We start from the raw sequence: 20,224 nt of genomic DNA, 5'->3' as shown, positions 1-20,224 counted from the left end.
TCTGGCCAGCCTTGGAGAAGAGGTGTATTAGACCATAGAAAGACCATTTAAAATGGCTCAGGTAGGCTCTTCCTGTAAGCGGCCTCAGGTGATCTCTGAAAATGGTCCGCCATTCACTGGACCCAGAAAATCCTACAAAATCATGCAAATGAAGAGATTCAAATCTTCATGTTCACTTTATACGCATGTATCCAAGGTCACATGACAGTACCTGAAAGTACCTGTGAAAGATGTCACTTTGCAGAAGCAATGTGTGCCATTCTGTCGCTACCATGGTGTATTTGGTAGTTGTGCCCAGGGCAAACAGTGGGGCTGGACACCGGGTCAGTGGCCCAAAACGTGCTGAGTTTTTACTGCAGATGCTTTAAAACTGCAGAGTAATGCTGAACTTAAGGGTTTAGATGTAGAGTCTCTGGTCATTGAGCTCATCCAGGTGAACAAAGCCCCCCCAAGATGTAGTGGAGAATTTACAGGGTTCATGGTGGGATTAACTCATACATGAGCCCTCCCTGCCACGCTGAGACGATCCTTACTGAAAAAGAACAGAGTATTCCTAAACCAGAAGAGGAGGTTGCAAAAAAAAAAAGGTTTTGCTCAGAAGAAAAAGACTTCCTGGAAGAAACTGAAGAAACAAAAACCTATGGCCTGGGAGTAAATTCTGCATAAAATAAATGCAAATAAAAGTAAAAAAAAATAATACAATTTTAAAAATAAAGCAGCTCACGTAGGTCTCAAGTCCAGAATTCAAAAATGAAAACTCTACTGAGAACCATAGAAATTTTCATCTTTGCATAAAAAGTGTATTTTAATTTTTCAGTTATCAAAGTAGGATCTGGAGTACATGGAGGCTGCCAAGTGTTTCTTTATACAGAAAGTGGCATTCAGTTATTTCCATTCTGGGCTCTACTTTGGCCCTCGTGTTCCTCCCTGAGGCTGCCCCTTCCTGGCCTGGATCTGGCCAGCACCGCAGTGCTCACCCCCGGGTCTTGAACTTGACAGTGGACTTGTCCACTTCCCGCACTAGACCATAAGCCTCTGGAGGGCAGGGATTGTGTCTTTGTTCAGCACGCAGCCCCAGAGGGTCCAGTACCTGATATGGAATAATGTACAATAAACATTTGTTGAAAAAATGGATATATTAGCTAAATACAAATGGAATTGGCACTTCCCTTTTTACGAATAAAGCCAGCTTCAGGAGTAACCAAACTTACAGCTAGGAAGGCATAGAGGCAAATTTGGTCTTAAATTCAGCGTACTCATTTTGCTTAATGTCTTTTGCTTCTTGGAAAATTGTCCCAGAGCCAGCAAAACGGGACGTTTTTCTTTTCTCTTGGCCCTAAATTATTTCTGAAAGTTACAGCATTTTAGATTTGTATTGTTTTATTAGCTGTCATTTTTATTCATGTCCCCTTTTGTTACTCTCTCTTTCTCTGGACCTCTTCCTGGTTTAGCTTGACTATTCCTCCGTTAAGCTGTTCCTCATATGGAAAGTTGTCTCTTCATCAGCACGCCATAAATAATCAAACCTGGGCGCGTTCCATTACCTTCTCTGGCTCCACACTCCTGCCTCCCAGCTGCACGGCTCCAGTTTTCCGTGGCCCCAGTGACATGATTGTTGGCAATAAATGCTCAACTTCATTTATTTATTAGAATTCTCGGATCTGGACTGGTTTGCTCCATTCAAGCTGCTGACATGCTTTGTTAGATACATATTTTATGGAGTCTCCTCCTTTCACTGAGCTCCTGAGAAACAATGCCCCGGTAGAGATGAACTGGGATTTAACAGAACAGGCTTTTAGCTTCAACTTTATACAGACTTCCCTGACATTAGACAATCAGCAACTTATCTAGGCTTGTGGTGCAATCCAATATATATTTTAACTATATCCATCTCTTCGAGAATGTTCCTTTTGAGGTGAAATGTTTATTGTATCTCCTGTTTGGTCATGGTCATGGTTATCACCATAATAAAACTATAGCCACAGTTTTGCAAGCATATTTTAAAGTTGTGTTCAGCGTGCAGACGTTAGCTTAGTGGTACATCACATTTTCCACACTCTGAAGTGTGAAAATGTTTCAATGTGTTGCCTAACCCTAGGAAAAATCGCTATCTATTGAAGGAAACCAAATATGACAACTCAAGAGAAACAAAGATTATTTGTTCTAATTTTGATATGAAGCTAATCAGGATTTTATTTGTTTGTATGAAACTTGCCCCCACCTTCAGAATTGCTCTCCTGCTCCTCCTGCTTTGTTACCTTAGCAGCAAAGAATTCGCCTATAATAGGACAGCTATATTACCTCTTTAGGTATGTTCTAAAAACAAAGTCGCAAGCAGTTAACATGATAGATCATTTCTTTTTTTTTTTTTTTAATTTTTTTTTAACGTTTATTTATTTTTGAGACCGAGAGAGACAGAGCATGAACAGGGGAGGGGCAGAGAGAGAGGGAGACACAGAATCTGAAACAAGCTCCAGGCTCTGAGCTGTCAGCACAGAGCCCGATGCGGGGCTAGAACTCACGGACCGTGAGATCATGACCTGAGCCGAAGTCAGACGCTTAACCGACCAAGCCACCCAGGCGCCCCATGATAGATCATTTCTGACAAGTCAAACAGCCACTAAGCACTACTCAAGTAACAGATTTCACCTTGTATTATTAAATATGATTTTAATCTCCAACTAGGAGCCTCAGGTAGAGATCACCAGATCTTCTATAGGCTTTTGCAGAAACAGCAGTGAGCGGGATCTGACTACTTCCTGAGTTGCAACGCAGATCTTAGCACAAGAATTTGGCCATGGGAAGAGGCCCAGGTAGCTCAAACATAGGACCTCCATAACTATCCCAAAGCTGTGTCTGTATCTGGAAGTAATATTTAGGAATATGTTCGTAGGAAACTAAAACACTGCCTTTTCCTAGTGTAATCCAAATTAAAGCACAGTTCAGTTTTTCATAAGATACTCATGGAGCCAAGCCTTTTGGACAATGGTTACACCCAAGGAAAGCTAAAATATCCAAGAAGATGAAGTCTTTTGAATGGGGTTTATTCTTTCTTGAAGTAAAGGGTGGGGATGGGGGAAGCAAGAGGGCAGTCCTATTGTGTCAGGATGTGGCACGAGGAGGTTTTTGATGATGAAAAGCCCCCACGGGGCACTATGAGGGTAGCATGCCTCCTGGATCCAGTGCCCACAGAGCAAAATGACCAAAAGTCACCAAAATCACCAAAAGTGATATTTTGGTACAATCACAGTGGAGCAAATGAAATGTGACAAATCAAAATCTAAAATGCACAGACCTCTTGATCCAGATACTCTGCTTCTGGGAATGTGTCCTACAGATATCAACGCACAAGTGCACAGACGGGTGGATGAGGATGTTCACTGCAGCACTGTTGATAATCAGTAGAAAACGTACACAACTGTCCACAGATCTGGTATAGCAAAACTGCAGCGCACCATATGATGGAATACCATCTAGAGTGTAAAAGATCGATGTAGCACTTTATGAGCTCAACTATGTGAGGTGTGAAGGAAACAAGGTATGGAACAGTGTACGGCACACTCTTGTTTGCTATTTATTTATTTATTTATTTATTTATTTATTTATTTATATTTTATTTTTTAAAGGAGGAAGTGGGGCACCGGGGTGGCTCCATCAGTTAAGCATCTGACTCTTGGTTTTGGCTCAGGTCATGATCTTGCAGTTTGTGGGTGTGAGCCCTGCGTCGGGCTCTGTGCTGACAGCATGGAGCCTGCTTGGGATTCTCTCTCTCCCTCCCTCTCTCTGCCCCTCCCCTGCTCGCTCTATTTCTCAAAATAAACTTAAAAAAGGGTTTTTTAAAGAAAGAAAGAAAGAAAAAGAAAGAAAGAAAGAAAAAGAAAGAAAGAAAAAGAAAGAAAGGGAGGAAGAAAGAGACGAGATAGATGTATTATTATAGATGCTTGTGTGTGCATAGAGAATTTCTGGAAGGTCATGTCAGGAAAGGGGTACCAAGAGATGGGAAAGAGGGACACACTTTTGCATTACTGAAATATTTTGCTACATTTTATTTTTTCCAATTGAAAAAAATGGCTTTACCAGATTAAGCTGTAGCTCTCCTCTTCTCTTTCCGGAATGCCTCAGCCAAACTGTGAAGGAAGAAAAGTTTGTCTTACCCCTCAGCTTTGGGGCCCACACAGATGTCCTCAACTTTGCCCTGCTGCCTAACTACCACAAAGAGAGTGATCCACGGTGAGAAAGACAGCTTTTTAACCTAGTGTGCATGTGGATCCACATATAGATGCAGATACCTATAATCCAGATGAAAATTTGACTTCATAAAAATACAGTGTATGCAATAATGCACATTGCATTTCAATATGTTCTAACATTGTTTAAAGGCTGGCTACTTGATGAGGTTCCAATAGTTCAGTTTTGCTTTTATTTCCCTTGCCTTCAGAGACAGGTCAAGTAAAGAAGTTGCAGCAGCCGAGATCAAAGAGGTTGTTGCCTGTTTTCTCCTGCAGGATTTTGATGGTTTCCTGACTCACATTTAGGTTTTCATCCATCTTGAATTTATTTTTGTGTGTGGTGTAAGGAAGTGGTCCAGTTTCATTTTTCTGCATGTTGCTGTCCAGTTCTCCCAGCACCATTTGCTAAAGAGACTGTCTTTTTTTCGTTGGATACTTTTCCCTGCTTTATCAAAGAGTAGTTGGCCACACACTTGTGGGTCCAATTTTGGGTTCTCTATTCTATTCCATTGGTCTCTGTGTCTGTTTTTGTGCCAATACCATACTGTCTTGATGACTACAGCTTTGTATTGTAGTAGAGGCTAAAGTCTGGGATTGTGATGCTTCCAGCTTTGATTTTCTTTTTCAACATTACTTTGGCTATCCGGGGTCTTTTGTGGTTCCATACAAATTTTAGGATTATTTGTTCTAGCTCTGAGAAGAATGCTGATGCTATTTTGATTGGGACTGCATTGAATGTGTACATTGCTTTGGGTAGTATCGACATTTCAACAATATTTGTTCTTCCAGTCCATGAGCATGGAATGTTTTTCCATGTCTTTGTGTCTTCTTCAATTTATTTCATAAGTTTTCTATAGTTTTCAGAGTATAGATCTTTTACTCTTTAGTTAGATTTATTCCTGGATATTTTATGGTGCGTGGTATAATTGTAAATGGGACCAATTCCTTGATATCTCTTTCTGTTGCTTCATTATTGGTATATAGCAACAGAATGCAACCGATTTCTGTACACATTGATTTTATATCCTGCAACTTTGCTGAATTCATGTATCAGTTCTAGCAGTTTTTTGGTGGAGTCTTTCAGGTTCTCCATGTAGAGTATCATGTCATCTGCGAAAAGTGAGAGTTTGACTTCTTCTTTGCCAATTTGGATGCATTTTATTTCATTTTGTTGTCTGATTGCTGAGGCTAGGACTTCCAACACTGTGTTAAACAAAGGTAGTCAGAGTGGACATCCCCTTCGTGTTCCTAATCTCAGGGGGAAGGCTCTCAATTTTTCCCAAGGATGATATTAGCTGTGGGCCTTTCATAAGTGGCTTTTATGATGTTAAGGTATGTTCCTTCTATCCCGACTTTCTTGAGGGTTTTTATTAACAGAGAATACTATATTTTGTCAAATGCTTTTTCTGCATCTGTTGACAGGATCATATGGTTCTTATCGTTTCTTCTATTAATGTGATATATCACGTTGATTGATTTGCAAATACTGAACCAGCCCTGCAGCCCAGGAATGAATACCATTTGATCATGGCGAATAATTCTTCTAATATACTATTGAATTCGATTTACTAATATCTTGAGAATTTTTGCATCCATGTTCATCAGGGATATTGGTCTGTAATTCTCCTCTTTAGTGGGGTCTTTGGTTTGGGAATCAAGGTAATGCTCGCTTCATAGAATGAGTCTGGAAGCTTTCCTTTCATTTCTATTTTTTGGAACAGCTTGAGAAGAATAGGTATTAACTCTGCTTTAAATGTCTGGTAGAATTATCCTGGGAAGCCATCTGGCCCAGGACTCTTATTTGTTGGGAGATTTTTGATAACCAATTCAATTTTTCACTGGTTATGGGTCTATTTAAATTTTCTACTTCTTCTATTTTGAGTTTTGGTAGTGTGTGGGTGTTTAGGAATTTGTCCATTTCTTCCAGATTGTCCAGTTTGTTGGCATATAATTTTTCATAGTATTCTGTAATAATTGTTTGTATTTCTGTGGTGTTGGTTGTGATCTTTCCTCTTTCATTCATGCTTTTCTTTATTTGGGTCCTCTCTTTTCTTTTTGAGAAGTCTGGTTAGGGGGTTATCAATTTTGTTGATTCTTTCAAAAAACCAGATTCATTGATCTGTTCTACAAAATCCCAAAAAATGGATTCTATTTTGTTTATTTCTGCTCTAATCTTTATTATTTCTCTTCTTCTGCTAGTCTTGGGCTTTGTTGCTGCTGCCTTTCCAGTTCTCTGAAGGCAAGGGAAAGAAAAGCAAAAATGAACTATTGGGACCTCATCAATATAAAAAGTTTCTGCACAGCAAAGGAAACAATCAGCAAAACTAAAAGGCAACTGACAGAATGGGAGAAGATATTTGCAAATGACATATCGTATAAAGGGTTTGTATCAAATATCTATAAAGAATTTACCAAAATCAACACCCGAAAAGCAAATAATCCAGTGAAGAAATGAGCAGAAGACATGAATAGATACTTTTCCAAAGAGGACATCCAGATGGCAAGCAGACACACGAAAAAATGCTCAATATCACTCATCATTGGGGAAATACAAATCAAAACCACAATGAGATACCACTTCACACTGGTCAGAGTGGCTAAAATTAACAACTCAGGAGACAACAGATGTTGGCAAGGATGTGGAGAAACGGGAACCCTCTTGCACTGTTGGTGGGAATGCAAACTGATGTAGCCACTCTGGAAAACAGTCTGGAGGTTCCTCAAAAAATTAAAAACAGAATTACCCATTGACCCAGCAATAGCACTACTAAGCATTTATCCAAAAGATACAGGAGTGCTGATTTGTAGGAGAACATGTACCCCAATGTTTATCACAGCACTATCAACAATTGCTAAGTTACGTAAAGAGCCCAAATGTCCATCAACGGACAAATGGTTAAAGAAGATGTGGCATATCTACTATGGAACATAACTTGGCAATAAAAAGGAATGAAATCTTGCCATTTGTGACAACATGGATGGAACTGGAGGGTATTATGCTAAATGAAATAAGTCAGTCAGAGGAAGACAGTTATCATATATTTTCACTCATATGTGGAATTTGAGAAACCTAACAGAAGACCATAGGGAAAAGGAAGGAAAAATAAGTTACAGAGAGGGACACAAACCATAAGAGATTCTCACATGCAGAGAACAAACTGAGAGTTGATGGGAGTGGGTAAAATGGGTGATGGGCATTAAGGAGGGCACTTGTTGAGGTGAGCACTGAGTGTTGTATGTACGTGATGAATCATAGGAGTCTACTGAAGCCAAGACTACACTGTATGTTAGCTAACTTGACAATAAATTATTAAACAATAAATGAATAAAAGAAAATTTACACTCAACCAGAAATAAATGAATAAGTGAATGAATGAATGAATGAACAAATAAATAAATAAATAATTTGCTTCACACTAAATTGATTTCATGACCCACTAAAGAGAAAATACAATCTGCAATACACTGCTGTAGACCTCAGATTTTCTGTCCCCACCCCTACGCCATCTTGGCCTTTCTGGGCTGTCACCCAGTTGCTCAGGTCTGTGCTGCCAGAGGCGTGATGGGTGACTCTCCTCTCTCTTCACGAATATGCATCTGATAGGCCTTTGAAGGGTGACCTCAAGCTAAATGGATGACTAACTAGGGATTTTGGACACCCTGTGGCGAATACAAAGGCCTTTGGTGCCTCTCCAGCAATGCCCTGGTGGCTCTTGAATACCCCTTTGGAAATGGACAAGGACATCATTTAGGAATGAAGAGACACTGCTGCCTAGCTGGGATTCACCCCAGAAAGGCACTGGGGTTGCAACCCGTTTATAAAGCTTCACTTGACTAGAGCTGCTGACTCGGGGTTTGGGTTGGTTTTGCAACTGTCTCTCATTTCTTACCCTCAGTCACATAAAACGATGTGGCAGAAATCTAGTCCACTGAAGAAGATACAAAGTCTGATAGCTTTCAAACCAACAGCCTTCCTCCATGCTCCGCCTGCTCCCCCTTTCCTGTCCTAGGCTAAGAAGCCCACACTCGCTAGTTTTCTGAAGATATAAACATGACTACTCCCTCTCCTCCTCCCAGACTCACTTCCTAGAGAACCTTCTGCCGTTTGCTAGGCCTGCAGTATAACTGAGTCACAGTGGTAGAACATGGCCAAAGAAAGGGCTTCTTGGGGTTCAAAGTGATCCTTATCCTTCCATTGTCTCTTCAAGGAGATGTTCTGACATTAGGCCGAGGCTCTAACTGATGCAAACAAACGCTAGTGCCCCCCACCCCGTCTCAGACATGCAGCGCCACTGTGATGAGGAAAATTCTGCTTTTCGCTTGGCTGTCACTTGGTCCAAACCATTCAGAGGTAACACCTAGTTAATTCATCCCCCCATGTGTATTCCTCAGAGGTCCCTCTTTTTCAGTTTCTGTGTTGGCTTGAAGAAAATAGGTCTGGTTCCCCTTTTTATAGCAGCTTAAATGGGTCCCAGGTTGCCAAAAAAGTGTTTATGGAACTACTCACAGGTCCTCTGGGGATATTCCAAATCAACACACAGCTCCTGAGTGCGCAGGCTCACATGAAGAAACACGCACCCAGCATGCCCTCTCTGGGGGTCACTGGCCTGCACAGTCAGATGGGTTTACCTAGGAGGGGCTGCAGCTACACTGTACTTTTCCATATGCACATGGACAGAAGAGAGTTTGGCTCTCTCATTGATAATAAAAAGGCCGTAGGAGAGAAGAAAATTGGCCGGTATTAGCCACTGATTGGATGTTTTCATTTGGCTTTGGTTTTCATCAGTGCACTGAAATACTACTTCAAGCATGTGCTCCATCTAACATGGAAAATAACAATTACAGCAAGAACTGTTGTTAACTCCAAGGGCCTTATTGTTGAAGAGGGGATTCTTATACCAGTTTCACAAAAGCCTCATGCTCTTCCGGGTCCTGCGGGATTAATTGGGGATTTCAGTCCAGGTACAATTGGGAAAATTTCCACATCACAAAATCCATTGCCATAATGGACACTAATTGGCCTCGTTGTGGCCAGTCCCAGAAGAGAAAGCTCTGGACCCCAATACTGAGCAATGCGCTAGAAAGTTGAGACTGTAGGTAGAAAGGAAATCATGCTGTTTTGACCCACAGTTTGCTTTCTGTGGAAAGGAAGTGTTTGGGTCTGCAGGGTCACTGGCAATCCATTCGGAAACAGCAAAAGGCCTTCTAGTACAACAAGGAACTTAAAATAGGTTCAGTAAGACGTCCAGCACAGGCCAGCATTAATAATCTTTCAGGGAAGAAGCCACTGAATTTCAGTTGCTGGCAGAGCAGATTGAGGGGGTAGATGAAAGAGCTAATTCTCCTGAAGTGACCATATGTGACCATGTTGCAGAAAAACAGGCTAACTGCTGTCTTTTGAGGCGTTGTGGCTGGGAGGTGCTATTTGCAGGGACCCCGTGAGTCAGGTGACATGAGTAGTTGTGAGGTCGGAGTTAAGCCTTTTGCACTGATCGGAATGGCACCCAACTGTTAGCTAACACCTGCCAATTTCCCACTAGGTGCGATCAGACGCTGGTGCCAGTACAGCCAGCCGCGAGCCCTTAAGTCGTCCTGGTATTTTCTGTCAGATTCATCGCCGACATCTTTGAGAAAACGTCTTAAGTGGACAATTCTTTCAGAAGACCATTAAAATAAGACAGAAAAGATCAACAAACACTAAAAAGTCTGTTGGCTCTGTAGCATGAAGAAGCTTCACCCCTCCCCACACTGTATGGGCTGCCGTATCTCTCCCCTTTCAGGCCAATATTGACAGTGCAACCGTGGTTTTACAGGCCTGGACACGTACCTGCTGTCCAGGGACTATGGACGCAACTAGCTCATCTCTGGCTCTGAGATGCCGCCGGGCCTGACCTGCTTCCCCACTAGCAGCCCTCCCTGCCTGCCTTCTGCTCTGGTGGTGGGGCCCCGCTCTGCTCTGCCGGGCTCGCCCTCGGTCTGCCCACCTGTTCACTTGACCCCTCGCACGTGATCACTAACGAGGGAGCCATTTCGTCGGAGGTCCCTTCTGTGCTTCCACTCCACCCACAAGGAGGGCTGTGCCCTCCTCCTCCAACAGCGACACGGTGTTTTAAGGCCCCAAAGTGGGAGGGAGGCCTCAATTTCTTGCAATGACCTTTGATCCCTTGCTTACCCTCTGTTTCTGCTCACCCTTGAGCAGGCCAGGTTGGAGGTGGCCAGGGAGGCTCTGTGGGCCGCTCAGTGCCTTGTGCGGCCTGAAGCTCTGGGCTCTCCCTCTCACCTGGTTGCCCAGCCCCTCTTGCTCTCGGAGCACAGGTCAGTTCTCATAAACCTCTAGACGCCTTGTCCAAATCATCCCGCTATGAAGGTTGAGAAAACCCGCTAAGGATCTTGGTTTCCTAATTAAGTTGTGCTCCTCAATCTCCAGGGCCCTGTGCGGTTTCTTCCAGAGCTTGATTAGCAACTAGTTCAACAGAGGAAGGACCGGTAGGCGGTAGACCGCCAGGGCTCCCGCTCCTGACCAGCTGAAGCAATGAAAGGTATGCATTTCCAGGGCAATGGAAGTACTGACCCCGCTAAGCAACTAAAAATGCATCCCTCGAACGCTGAGGCGAAGGCTTCTAGAAAATAAACGGATGTTCCCTTCTCCAAAGTAGAAACCAGCACCAATTCGCAAAGTCAGCCCAGGATGGGTTTCTCCAGCCACTAACAAACGCTTCCAAGGTGGTGAGCGGGGCACAGGCCCACCAACAATGGCTGATTTGATTTATTAGTGGAGGGAAATTTGGAATTGAACTTTACCGTTGGGATTCGCTTGCATTTGAAAGCATTGCAGTTAGTAGTTCATCTTTCAACACTGAATGTATTTTCTCCGCTTTTATATCTTTCTGATGAATTAAGGGCTTATGTAAGGTGAGGGCTTGAAAACATTAACAGCTGAATCTCTTAGTGGCTCGGCTCGCCAGATATGGCTGGATGGAAAAACACAGGGACCAATTTTACATTGTTTCTTCACCGATTCATATCAGCCGTGAACTGTGAGGCTTTCCCAGTTCTACAATGGGTGGGTAATTGGAGTTCCTTGCCCTCCAGTTCTCCAGGCCATTTTGAACAAGGTCTGCTAATTGAATTCAGTTGTTTGCAGTTTTAAATGCTCTGTGTTTTCCACAGAGCAAGAATATATTAAACTCATTTCATCTGTCATCCAAGAAGAATTGGAGCCTGAATTTTATTACCAACTGACTTGTGTTCACCTTTATCCTAGATTTTTTTTTTTGAAATGTTTACAATGTAATTAAAAACAATCAAGTCAAATTATCTATTTGAATGGGTCCCTTTTGGGAAAGATTAAAGACAAGAAAAGGTGCCTACAATTACTTCATTTTTGCTGAGCATTTCTGCTTTCCCACACAGAAAGACATCCTGCATCTGGCCACCAAGAGCATTTTGTAACGTTGCTGGTCATATAACAATGACAAAATATTGTAATTAAATGTTCGAATGCTCTCTTTCATTTCTCCCATTACCAACGATCCTGGAACTTGATCAACTTCAGCCTTGTAGAAAGAACCTGGCTCTGGTAATATTGTTTCTTGCAACGCACACCTCCAGGGGAAACTATGATCTGCATTCTGAAGTCAGAACCAATTAAACTCTTGCATTTTTCCCACTGCAGCCGTAAGATGAGCCACATTTTTCAGGCATGGCTCAAGCAGGCATGTCAGCTCTCCGGGGCTCAGTGCCTTTTGCCAGCTGTGAAAAAGCATTCCCCAGGAACAGTTGCAAAACAGGGAAGAAAAATGATCAAATCCACAAAGGCAGGGGCCATAGGGCCAGTTGTGCATGCTTCCCCAGCACCGGGCGGCCCAGGCCTGGTAAGGAAGCCAGTTTGACACTTTGATGTTCACAACGGGGTGGGGAGCTAAGACGTGGTGGAGCAGAAAATGAAACCTCAGTTTTAAACGTCAGAAGGGGGAGAAAGGCTTCCCTCAGAACTGGGTCTGGGCTGATTGAATGCAGGAGCCAATCCTTAGATAAGCTGTCAGATCAGAAATTGGCAAACAGGGGCCATGGATCAAGTCTCCTTAGTTTTAAAGTTAGTTTTAATGATTCCCCAGACAGTTTATAGAAACGACTTCAATGTCCTGAGTTTCTCCTCTAGAGAGTAGAACGTTGTGTAATTTTACTCCATCTGACTTTCCCCCTGACTTTGGTATTACATAAACAAACAACAACAACCGAAACCTCCAGGATAATTAAGGTGGAGCAAATGAGTTGTCAGAAGAAAACTGCCTTCTCTTCCCAGGAGGATTGTTGCCAGTCTGTTTGCTTTGGAGGATTGAAACAGCTCTGCCCCATGAAGCAATAAATGCAAGCCCCAGATTTTCTACACAGAATGTTTGTTTTACAAAGGAGCTTGTTTCTTGCATCTTCCTCTGGGACCTAAAGAACAGGGCTTTGACATGTGAGGTAGAGGCCAACCTCTTTTATCACAATTAATTTACAAAGTAGTCAGACATCAGCTTTACAGCATCAGAGATACCACAAAGGGCAAAGCCACTGTGATGAAGTCTGAAGGAGCCCACCAGCCCCTCACCAGTTTCCCGACATCCCGGACTCCGGGCCTGCTTGGAGGTTCCTTACCAATATCCGCTCTGCTCAGTCTGCTCCTCTCTTTTCGCCTTTTGCTCCTCACATATGTCCATGAATTCATAAATCTTTAACATGGGCTTCTTCTAGACATTTCCCCAAAGTTCAGCAAAACGTGGTGGGTTTTTAAAAAATGTGACGTAAGCAGGGCACCTGGATGGGTCAAAGCCTACTTGGGATTCTCTCGCTCTCTCTCGGTCTCTCTCTCTCTCTCTCTCTCTCTGTCCCTCCCTCCCTCTGCCCCTCCCCTGCTCACTCTGTCTCAAAAATAAATAACCTTAAAAAAATGTGACATGAACAATAATTAGCTCATTCTTTCTCATTAATGCTGTCTCACTCGTAGCCACGCAGAACATGGCAGCACATCCTTTGTATTTACAAAGAGATGTTACATGTGGTTTCAGGATCCTTCTCAAGGTAATCAACTTCCAGCTGTGTGCCAGCACCACCCTGGGGTCAGAAGGGAGGTCGTTGCCTCCTGAGCTAAGTGAAGACAGCCTGAGGGGCTGGACAGAACGTGCCGTCCTCCCCCATATCTGAGTTGTGGTCTGGGAAGGTTCCAGACTGGCAGCCTCAGTAATGCGGTCCCCGCATGCGCCTGAACAAAGACTGAAATACCACCTGATAGCCTGGTGCAGGAGGAAGATAGACCATGACCTGTCAGCCAGGAGGGCTCCTGCTGGGGACCCTGGAAGGGAAGTCAGGGAGGCCAGGTTGCCCCAGGGCACACAGAGAGTGCTGGGTCTTGGTGACCGTGTTCCCAGGCTGTGTCACATCTGCAAACGGGGACGCACCCCAGCTGTCCCACAGCTGGAGAGCCAGACCCACCCAAGACCTGAGGCTCTTGCTAGGCCAGCGCCCTTCAGCTCCAAACTGGCCACCTGCAGGCATCACTGGGCAAGGGCTCTGGGGCTTAAGAGCACCATCAGGAATTAAAGCATGCAGAGCACTGTGGGTGAGGGGGGGAGTTCAATCAAGGGGTCAGAGAATGTGTCAGAGGAGGAAAAGTGAGTGGACAAGCTGGGGGGGGGGGGGCGGTCTCTGGAGAGGGTCGTGGTGGCCTAACGGGAGAGGCCAGTTGGAAGGAAGCCAGCCCAGGCAGGGCCCTTCACCGGCTTGGCAGCGGGCTCAGTCCAGGGGGCCAGTCCGGGGGCAGGGGGCGGGGGGAGGGGGTCCAGGACCAGAGGTAGAGCCTCGGGGGCCGGGAACGCCACCTCCCGCCGCTGCTGGGCCCACAGGGAACCACAAAGGCAAACTCTGCTGGGCTCAGCACTGTTTTCTAAAATGAGGGATGTTTGCACTAAATCAGATTCTCCATCTTGGTGCTTCGGGTAAAAATCCTGTTATAACTTCTGAAACCCAGTCGGATTTATGACTGGAGAGGTCTGGCTGTGTGGGAATTGAGCTGTTTGTGACACCCGCCCTGCCTCCCTCCCGCAGCCATTACCCAGCAAGGGGCCAGTTTCTGCTCAACCCCCCCACCCCAACCCCCCCCCACGAGCCTGGCTGAAATGCGCCTCTCTCCAGACGGCAGAGATAAAACAGGATTTAAAGGCAATGCATTTTCTACCCGGCAACCTTATCTGGATTGACTGCTGGGGGTTTTCAGCTAAGTGCGAACGTGACGGATAATTACCGTCATGTGTTACCTGAGATTACAGGCTTGTGTTCCAACTAATGACGCCGCGAGAACCAAGCACTTGTTAATATTTAATCTGTCTCTTGGCTTAACAATTGGATAAATGAGGTGTGTAATTACACAATTATAAAAGACATTTCGGATAGGAATGGTGCTGGTATCAGTACCGAAGGGGAGAGCTGCTAGAAATCCACCACCAGCTCATTCCAGAGAGATGAGCAGAGAAGACCGTTCGAAGGGGGGAGATCTCCCTTACGAAATTGTAAGCACAGATCTCAAATGCGGTTTGCCCATACGGACTCTCGTTCTGCCTTTGGGGCTGTCAATACTGAACATCAGGCCAGAGGTTGGTTGACGTCCCAGACGACCGTCCCTCCCTGGAGTGTTTAATGGGCCCCAAGAGGCAAGCTCCAGAGGTCCCTCAATTGCATCCTAAAGGTGAGTCCTGTGTAGGGGCCGTATGTGCTGGCGGATTTGGGCTTGTTGATTTCTTATTTTTGGTTGACGTTTGGGAGAGACTGAGCCAAAACCCAGGACGGTGAACCTTCTTGGGGCTGTTTCTCCAGCCCCTGCCCAGCCCCCACCCCGTGTGGCACCTTTCTACCAAGGAAGCAGCCCCGTCCTGCCCACGAGACGATCTACTGGCAACTGCCCTGTGGTCTCACTGGACATCTCAGGTGCTCACAGCTCCTCAGCGGAAATGAGGGGCCCGGGCAACCAATTAGCTGAGCATTCTTCCCCGGCCAACACCTGGAAAACACAGCCAGGAGCCCCTTCATAGTGCCGGGCACATTTTAGCACCCAAACTCAGAGCTGTTATCCACCAGGACGATGGCAGTCCCGTGACATGAGTCCCAGTGCAGTGTGTGGGATTTATGAAGATTCTCATCCCTCAAGGGTCATTTGTCAAGGCTGCAAAGAAGCCTTTTAAGAATCACCTGTATTCACGGTGGCCAGTGACCCACAGCACATAATTAGCAGCTAGGAATGCCCGTCCCCAGCTCCCCTGTCTGGCGGCCCAGCCTCCGTCTCCTTCCTCCAGGGCCTGGGTCCCCAGGCTTCATGGCCTTCATTTCTTTCTGGGCTGCAGGGAAGGATTACGTCAGAAGCCCCTTTTGCGCCTCACCTACCTTGAAATATCCAAGAGGCTCTCCGAGATGAATGACGGAGGGAAAGGAGCCTCAGCTCATTCTATGGTTCAAATGTCACCCCCTCTCGGAAGCCTTCCTCAGCTTCTCTAGACAGAGCCCACCTCCCCTTGCTCTGGAACCCTAGGAGCCTTGCTCTTAATACCATCTGAGCTCACAGTAAGTACTCAACGAGCACTAGTAATAATTCTCAGCCAGTTAGCTTTCTACGGTGGTTCCTATATCGTTCCTAAAAATCAAAGCTTCACACTTTACCGTCCCTTCTCAAAAGCTGAGAGAAAATTCAAAAACACCCAACATGAACTCCTGTACCTAACAGTTTGGTGAATGAACTGAATGCACGGTAAAGTTGTGCACCTCTCGCTGTGACAACATCGAGGATGTCCCATCAGTACTCCCTGCAGGCACGTGACATATGCCAGCATTACTGACATGTCCCTGTTAAAGCAGGTCCCATGACCAAGTCCCTTGGCCTGGCTCACCACAGACACGTCATAAGCAAGTCCACCCAGAACAGGCAGATCATCAGAAGTTTACATGTAGAACCATCTAGTTCTGTAGGTTTGGGCGAAACCTACAGAAAAGAAGCACATTAGGTAGAAACTCGGGGATCTGGCATGGGAGCATCTCTTAACACCTTGCACTGAAATTGTTGGGGATACTAGAGAAGTATTTATTCTATTTATTGGGGTTTTTGTTTGTTTTTGAGAGAGAGAGAGTGAGCGAGCAGGGGAGGGACAGAGAGGAAGAGAGAGAATTCCAAACGGGCTCAATCCCCCAAACCAGGAGATCGTGACCTGAGCGAAAAATCAAAAGTCAGATGCTTAACTGACTGAGCCACCCAGGCATCCCAAGAGGAGAAGTATTTAAATCATAATACAGTGGTGCCCCCTTATCCACAGGTTCACTTCCTGCAGCTTCAGTTACCCACGGTCACCTGGGCTCTGGAAGCAGGTAGAGTTCTGGCTTATCATCAAAGGTCAATAGTAGCCTGACACCATGTCAAGATGCTTATGTCATTCACATCACTTCGTCTCGTCACATAGGCATTTTATCTCACATAATCACAAGAAGAAGGGTAAGCACAGTACCATAATATTTTGGAAGCGAGACCACCTTCACGTAGATCTTATTACAGTGTCTTTTTATAATTGTTCTATTTTATTGTTGTTAATCTTACCATGTTCATTTATAAATTAATCACAGGTATGTGTGTATAAGAGAAAATATAGCATATGCAGGGTTCCGTATTATCCGTGGTTTCAGGCATCCACCAGGGGTCTTGGGACATGTCCCCCATGGATAAAGGGGGACCACCATAATCACTACTAACTACTTGGAAAAAAGCGAGCAGGTGAAAGCGACCAGTCCCCAGCGGAGACTTCAGGGGCTGATTATAAGCCTGATCATGCAGCCCTTTCTTAAACACAAAAGCGAAACCCTCCAGTGTCTCTGTGCCTCAATTAGGTGTCTGGCCAAGTAAGAAACCCAGCAGAGAATGGTGCCAATGTCTTTGTAACGTGTCCGCGTCATCCCCTCTCCTCTCGTCATGCCTCCCCCAGTGCTCAGACTTCCTGGTCTTTCTCACCAGCCTGGTGTTGAAAGGCAGTTCTCAGCTAAGTGAATAATGTTGGGATGAAGCCAAGGCACTTGAAAGTGAGTTAATCCTTTCCCCATCAAAATCCCCAGCAACAATCTGGGTTTGTTTAGTCATTTGGTACTGGTATTTCATGGCTTTTTAATAAACACTAAGGGAATCGCTCACTTTGGCAGTGGCCAGTGTGACCGTCATACCCAGCCGCGTAGTCACTCTTGCTCATAAGGGACAGCTCGTACCCTTCATATTAGAAGATGGTCTTAACTCTGCTCGGTTGTCCAGAAACCTGGATATAATTCTAGCAATATGTTTAGCAGCTAACGTGTGCCAAGCACTGGGGTAAGCTCTTTACATATATTAGCTCCTTTAAATTTCACTATGTCCCTCTGAGGTATTTTTATTATGCCCCCTTTACAGATGAGGGACTGAGTCACTGAGAGGTTAAGTAACTTGCTGTCAGGTAGTTGTTACTGGATTCAAACCCAAGAGCCTATTGTACTCAAGCCCCCTCAAGACCACCCTCTCTCCTGAAGCCGCAGGTGTTTCCAGAGTCTTGGTCTCTGAGCAGGCAGAGGCCCGGATTGGGGATCAGGGAGGAAAGAGCTGTGAGGTTTCTGTCACTCTGTGTCCCCAACCCCTGTCATCTGACCTGAGGTAACCCAACATTACAGACACACTGCTCTAGACTGGCCTTCACCTCTGCCCCAGGTGGTTGTGCATTCTTGCACCTGCCTGCAGGAAGACTCCAGTTCTGGGGCATGCACCGTGCTGGGAGGAAGAGGAGGGATAAGGGCGAGGGAGGAGGAGGGAAAGAGGGAAGAGTAGAGAGGTGGTTTATAGACCAACCTGCAAGCTTTCCCTTCCAGTCTTGAGAGGACAGGGATGATAGGAATGGTTTCTCACTTGTATCATGGAGCTTTGTAATTTTTCTCTTCCTGCTGATCCTGGAGAATAAACTCCCTGGGCTTTCCTGAGTAATTTTCTGCAGTAATTTGCATTTTTGATGATGGTACTTTGAAGTAAATATCCTGTGGGGTTTTCTTGTGTGTATTTATTTAAACATTAAACCTTGCTCACTTGGGTCATTTGTTATGTTTGCTATTATGTTTGTTAGAGTTGCTATTTCTAGGTCTCTCTCTTTCTCCGAGACCATGTGCTTCTTGAGGATGTATCTTCTGCATCTCCGTGGCCTAGTTTTAACTTGGCACATAGGAGGTGCCCAAAAAGTGTCCGTTGGCCAGGTGACTGGATTCATGGGAGGTCTCAGACTGAAGGGGCATAATGGGAGAAGAGAGTGCAGGGGTCTCTGGCAGGCATGTCGAAGAGGCTGTGGCCTCTCCTGTAATCATCCCAGACCTAAGCGCTCAACCCCAGAACCGCTGGTGATGCACAGTCAGGCTGAGCTGGTATCTCTTTACCCCCTCTCCTTCAGGGCCCCCTTTCCTTGCCCACACCTTCATCCCCATTTCAATTTCCAGCCATTCTTCCCTTCCAGCCTTGCCCTCCGGGCACTGATCCTACCCTAGAATGCTACACTGGTCAATGTCACGTACAGGTGTTTATCTCAGCTCTTCCAAATTGTCCATCTGCACCTTTTAAAGGTCTGGCGTTATTTGCCAAGGTCTCGAAGTAAAGCCATTTTGCAATGAGCTTCCTAGTGATCGTGTAGTAGTCAGGATAGGTTGCCAATGACAGAAACTCAGCTCAAACTGCCTCAAACCAAAAGCCAAGGGGAGGGTGGGCCAGGTGCTGAAAAGTTAAGACAGACAACTACTTCCAGGTGCCCAGACGATGTTATCAAGGCTCCATGGCTTGTTCTACTCTTGGTTTTGTGGGGTTTATTCTCTGAATAGACTCTGCACGCAGAGACAAGACGGACACTGGCAGACGCAAACCTCCCAAGCCTTGTATCTCACAAGAGATATGAGAAGGGGAAACAGCTTTCCCAGTTGGCCAGCAGAAGTCCTGGAGAAAACCTGGGGGACCTGGCCATGGGTTTGGGTCATGTAACCGTTGCTGCCGAAGCTTGGGTCACATGCCCACTCTGGGTCTGGGGTGACGGGAGGGGGCGGGGAGAATAGAAAGAGCCCCACCCAAAGCCAACACGAGTGCATGCACCCTGGAGAAATGGCTCCCCCGAAGAAGGCATGCTGTACAGACAAAATCAGATGATCCCGTAACGTGGTCCCCTGAGTTTACATCTAGAACAAATTTTCTGCAAGAGGATTTCATCTCGCCCAACTGAAGAGAATCCCAAAGAGTCCTGTTGGAAGGCCCCGAGAGGGCCTCTCCACGTGTTCAGTGGGCAGTAAGCAGAGGCACTGAATGCATGAATCTTCCCTTATGGGTGGTACAGCTTTGGTGTCTGGTTCTCCCAGTGACATGTGGCTGGAATGACACACTCCACTGAGAGAAAAGGCTGGGCTTGGGGGAAGGGTATGAGGTGACACCGCTTCCAAGGCCCAGCTCCGGCCTGGCCAAAGTTTATCAGCAAAATCCAGTTCCTCTCTGGAGTATTGATTAGGTTTTTTCAAAGGCCCCTAGGACTTTGGAAATCTTCCCCAGCACTGTGATAGGGACCCGAAGTTGCTCGTTCAGGGAGCCTTGCCCGGGCGCGGGGCTGCTGTGGGCTTGGCGCCGCCTCCCCGGGCAGAGCTTATACCAGGCACCTTGTCTGGCACGGAGGTGCCGCCTCTGAGGAAGCAGAGGCTTTGCAAGCCCCCCGGGGCCCGCGTGTACCGTGGGCCATGCCCTGAACCAGCCACGCCGCGCACTTCCTCTCCCCTGCGTCTCACGCAGCCTGCTCGGGTGAGTGTCACGGCCACCCTGCCCACACGTGAGGGACGCACAAAAGTTGTGGAACTTCCCTAAGAGCACGCAGCTGGTAAGTGAGGAGGGAGCCCGGGTCTGTGTTACTCAGAGCATGGCTTCCTACTGGCTTTCTTCTTGCGACACTTCTTCA

Source organism: Panthera leo, chromosome B4 (assembly GCF_018350215.1).
Source record: "Panthera leo isolate Ple1 chromosome B4, P.leo_Ple1_pat1.1, whole genome shotgun sequence".
In the NCBI taxonomy this organism is placed as follows: domain Eukaryota; kingdom Metazoa; phylum Chordata; class Mammalia; order Carnivora; family Felidae; genus Panthera; species Panthera leo.
The sequence above is the reverse complement of the archived record's forward strand: the minus strand, read 5'-3'. Positions refer to the sequence as shown.